General features: G+C 36.4%; 1 pseudogene; it reads right to left on the reverse strand.

The window, feature by feature from the left end:
- Positions 1-1,973: 1,973 nt before the first annotated feature.
- LOC119639833 lies at positions 1,974-3,888 on the reverse strand (annotated as a pseudogene).
- Positions 3,889-5,600: the final 1,712 nt, after the last annotated feature.

Genomic DNA, 5,600 nt, shown 5'->3' on the forward strand with positions numbered 1-5,600 from the left:
ATCTCCGAATTCCCATGAAGACCTTTTACTTTAAAAATAAATTTAAACAGATTTTGATGTTCTCCTTCAATTTTTAAACATTCAGATCATTAAAGAAACCGAATAAATAAAAAACATACAATTTTGAAAGAATCAAATCGAGACACCTCTGTTTGTAAAATGGAGAAAAGTTTGATTTGTGGTTCAGATCGATAATGGGACTATAAAAAGTTAAAGAAACTTTAGAAATTCTAAAGCGGTAACATTTCACTTTCAAAAATGGTACAATGCCTGCAGTACAATTGCTACCTAATTCATTGTAAGTATAAAACAATTCTCGCTCATTTGGAATGGGATATACACTCTTTGGTGGATCAGTATTGTAAGCGACATATTTTAAAAGAAAATTTAAACTACAACCAAAACGTTGAATAAGTTGAAAACGAAGCATTTTTATGAAATTCCTTAACAGAAAAATGAAAAAAGATAATAATAAAAGTTTTTCCTCTATATTACAAATATCGCAAACATCAGGTTCAAGTTGTGCGATCCTTACATTTTTAATAAAATTGCCTATTTATTAAAGGCGTAACGATATCTTACTCAAAGCATTGCGCGGCTACTACTCATTTTATCGAAATTCCATGGTCAATCCTTACAACGGAGCTGACTTCTTAACACGATTCGCAAAAATTAACGCATTGAAGAATGTCATATTATTAGGAGCATTAAATTGCCTCTCTGGCAAAATAATAATAATCGAAGCATGTGTTAATCACGAACATATAATATAACTGTGGTGCATACTAACTAGACAAGGATGTAAACGTGGTAGCGCATGCCGGTTCATTGCTGATTAAGTTTCCTCGATTAAGCTCGCAATATGAGATCGGATATATTCGTCCTGGGAACTCATCGCATCGTTTCCTTTGGCATATTTAGATCATTCCTACTTTGTGTGCCAGTTGCATCAATGGTGTTTATATAGATACCTACCTTGTTGCTGCAATAAGCTGTTCTGTCTTAAGATTGATCCTTTGGTTTCGTATGAATTGAAGATGTCAAGCAATGTTCAATATTCAATGTTCAATGCGTTATTTGATAACACCCAAAGCAAATTGTATAACAAAAAGTTTTCGCTTTCTGTGAAATTCTTTAAAGCCTTCCTAGACCACAATTTAGTTACTTTGTTACGTTTTGGTAGACTTTTCTTCATATGAAAAAAGCCAACCCATTATTTGCAAAACCGGCGTGAGTACCTTGTCGCACTTATCTCAACAGTTGTTTTATATCTTTTATGTGACTTTGAATACAAACACATTTCAAAGACATTAACCGAACGATGCCGCAAAATAAAGCATCCCTAAGCGAAAAGTATTGTAGAAATCATATCAATAAAATAAAGACTAGACTTTTCCTCACACTTGTATTGGAATAAGTTGTCTTTGCGTTTGTTACATATTACGACCAGCAAACTAACCTTAATGCATAATTGGAATAAGATGTTGTTACATTGTTAACGTTACATTACTATTCTTAAAAAATGCGTTGGTTTTGTTTTGGGAGTAAAGATCAATTGTGTCGTCCCAAGAGACCATGTTTTAAATTAATTTTATCGAAAACCAAAAATTCATTGTTTTATAAAATAAAAAAAGTGTTTATATTCACCTGCAGAATATGCATATAATAAGTAAATCATAGGAAAACGAAAAATTCTTACTAATACTATGCTATTTTTAATTGCCTCTCTTTCTGGATCCACCGTCCTGTTGTAGAAATATTTACATAACTTGAAAATTTGTTATTCTGTTTGAAACTGTAAGAAATCAAAGAAAAAATCTTAAATGGAAGAATTTAAAATTTCAATAATGAAAAGTTAAAAAAGGTTTTCTTTTTGTTTTTCTTTGCGTAACTCAAAAAGTGATGCAAAAGTTAGATGGTAATAAACCCTTTAAAATAAAGAAAAAATGGAGCACAACACTATAAGCTATTTTTTTAATTAAGCCTTTGAGAAATTGGCAACTTTTTAATACGTCGTCTCCTGGCCATTTGTTGACGTTCCCAATACCCATAGAAACGTTCTTGTTTAAGCCATTCTTGGTATTTATACCACCATTCTTCCCATTTAATTTAATCCTGTTACCAAGACAATATAAGCCGGTATATTATTACATATATTATTGGCGCCTACTTTTAAATTTAAATCGCTTAGAAAGCCACGGAATTTATAATATTCATGACGTACACGCACATCATTCCAAGACAACATGCCCAACATGCTGTTGCTACCAACTCTTCGGGAAAGTGGCCAACCGGTGCCGGTGAATATGAGTAGCGACGCGGCGGAATTTCGAGTCACTCTTCTATCATTACTTTCAAAGCGCCACTAGCAGAGTCTTTTCTTATACGCATATTTTCCATATTGCTGCGATCAATACTCTATTGAGCCATTTTGCCGAAACGTTTGCACAAAGTGAGTCGCGCGTTGGTGGTAAATGTTGGCAGAGGAAGATCGTCACGGTCGGAGCCGCCAGAGTCGTCCGAGCCCGAGGAAGAGTGCCTTTTTCTTTTCTCGCCTTCAATCTTGCAACGGGTGCTTAACTAGTTGTTATTAGGAAAAATAATAACTACAAACAATTTCTACTTTATCCAGAGTTCGTTACCTCCTTCTCCTTTTTTTTTAGGCACATTATTTGAAGTTGATGCTGTAGCCGGTTCCGGGGGTTCAGGAGGACGATTTTTTAAGCGCGGGTCTTCAGGCGTCGAGTAACGATCAGGGCGCGTAACTTTTACATGACTATCATAGAGATGACATCCGTCTAAACTGCGTTCGTGACTAAGGCGGCGTACCTTACCATCGTTGCGATGGTATTTATCGATTAGATCATTGCGAGAAAGCGGTGGCGACGAAGGTCGATTATGCGTAGATACTGAGGGAGGCGGAAGCGGATCTCGCTGGCGTTAAATTGGACGTGAAGTTTTAAAAGGTGGCGAACGCGGCCCGCCATGCGATCGCGGCATTGGGACGGAACTACAAGAAATCAATGGGGTTTTAAATTTTTATGCACACCATAATTTAAGATTCATTATGCCTACTGAGGTCGGTAACGATGCCTTGGTGGGCATTCAGAGCAAGAATCATCTGAACAGCTTGCTATCGAACTGTTTGAACGCGAACGACACACGTTCTAAAAAGAAGCCAACAATTATTTTATTCTTACTTTAAAATACATTACAGGTAGCTTGCTTACCTGCGGCGGTGGTGATGGGGGGCGTTTTGAACGCGGCAATATTTGTGTTCTTTATTTTGGATGTACGTTACTTACCACTGGCGGTGGCGGTATTCTACGACGTCCGTTCGAACTCATGTTAACCGAAGGTGGAGAGCCGCGACGTTTTAGGAGATCACGACTTACGACGCCTTGGTGGCTCAGGTGGTAAACGCGGTCTGCCACCTGCACCTATCGTACGATAACCGCCGAAATCCGTTGAAGAGTGCGGAGGTCCATGTTCCGGCGAACTAGGTCGACCCCTTTCCATCGTGTGGAGAGGTGTTACACGACCGCGTCCCATGTTGTCCAGCATATCACGAGAGGATGGACCTGGAGACCGTCGGCGCATTTGCGGTGATAATGGCGGTGATTTTCGCATACGCGTCCTGGAGAAAGCAAACGACCATACCGAAGACGATGTTTTTGATGGACCGCCGCGTTAGCCACTACCCGAAGATTCACGATCACTTTCACACGAGCTAGTTTCTCCCTGAATGTACATTTTCTTATATACCTCTAATAACTTTTTCTTATATACCATTAATAACTTTTTATCCCAATAGTCATTTTTGTTGGCTACAGCTTTTCTCATAAGATGATCCATTTCTCGTTTTTTACCAGCGGACAGTGAAGGACATGAATGCAAGAATTTTCAATTCCATAAATTAATCAATCTCAATTGCAATGGGTTCAATAAATACTCACTATTGATTCAGGTTACTGTTGATTGACGATCTATATGCAGTTTCGGATTCATATCCCCTCACCACGACGTCGTGATGACTTGACATTTTCTTGTTTCTTGGTAAGATAAACTTAATTTAAATAGTAAGTAGGAAATATTTTCGCCTTTATTTTTCGTTATTACACGTTTAGCTACAAAAACACAGATTTTATAAGCACTACATTCAAATTCGATTAGAAACAAATTGCTATCAGTGTACTTTCAAACGTTGCACGCGCCTGTTTACATAACTATCTTTCTCTAAATTTTTATTGTATTCAGAATTAAACTCACTAATTATATTGAAACTCGCAAATTAAGGAATCTTGTGGGCTTGTTAACAAAATATTATAACCGCATAACCAATGTTGAAGTAAAGAGTGCATATTCAAAATCCGTTATATGCAAAATCCTTACAGCTACGTAAACAATATTACAATCGTATAATCCCAATAAGCAATCAATAAAATTTACACCATGCCCTAGCGAGTCTTCTTTCTTTAACTGTCTCGCCCGAGACCGCACAACAGTATGGAGACCAAGATGATACAAGAAATGTTGACTCAATAAGAATGTTTTCACATAAGTCCCGATTTCACAGATCGTAAATGATCCAACTCTTATGTTAAATATTAAAACCACTTTAATATGAAAAAGTTTGTGAGCACGATATCAAAAGTGTAGCTAACCCCCCCAAGTATGGGTGGTATTCATGGGCGGGCGGTTAGAGCAGACTACGAAGAGAAAGCTGACGAACTAAGTAAAAAATTGGACCGGGTAGTAACTGTTGACATGGCGATATATGAGTTGGCAACACTTAGGCTCAATATGAGAAAGCTAAACAAAGAAACTACCGTACAAGTAGGAACGACTTATAGCGCCTACCTATGCGCTGTGGTAGGCGAATGGATGGGGGCACAAGCATGCCGCGGAGATAATTAACAGCATAATAATCAACAGTCAGCGCTATACGTAAACCGTTAGTTCAATACAACAAATGCTACTGTTTCGCTGCAAAATACAGCAATACCCAGTTTAAATTCATTAACTTCAGTCCACAATATCCCATAAAATCCCCATGGAAGGGGAAATTTTTTACAGAACAGTAACTACAACAATGTAATTTATAATAGAAATTATAGAAATAATTAGAAAACTCTGCCCCAATATTAATGAATATTTTTGATTCTCATATATTTTAGTGCGAATGCAATGTACGGCGATTTAAATCAACACGATAATTCATTTTACCTTTACCTGCCGCGTTACAATTTAAAATTGCAGACATTTTTTTCCACTATTTGAATTTTTATTTTTGTTAATATGTTTCCAGCTGGGTTTTCTGGTCTGGTTTTCTAAATACTATTCACATGTGATATATTTCGTACATATATATACATGTATATACGCATATTATAAATACCATTGAGTATAAAAATGATGCACACAAATATTACTTACTATATATATAGTGAAATTTAATGTAAAATCCTTTTTTTTTTTTTTTTTTGCTTATTTTGAGTCACGGGTTTTCGTCCATTTATGTTAATTTTTTACTAAAAGAGAATTAAAAAAAAAAAAAAAAATACACACCTTAGATTAATATATGAATGGATGCAAATTTA

The sequence above is a fragment of the Glossina fuscipes genome, unplaced genomic scaffold (genome assembly GCF_014805625.2).
Source record: "Glossina fuscipes isolate IAEA_lab_2018 unplaced genomic scaffold, Yale_Gfus_2 113, whole genome shotgun sequence".
Taxonomy (NCBI): Eukaryota; Metazoa; Arthropoda; class Insecta; order Diptera; family Glossinidae; genus Glossina; species Glossina fuscipes.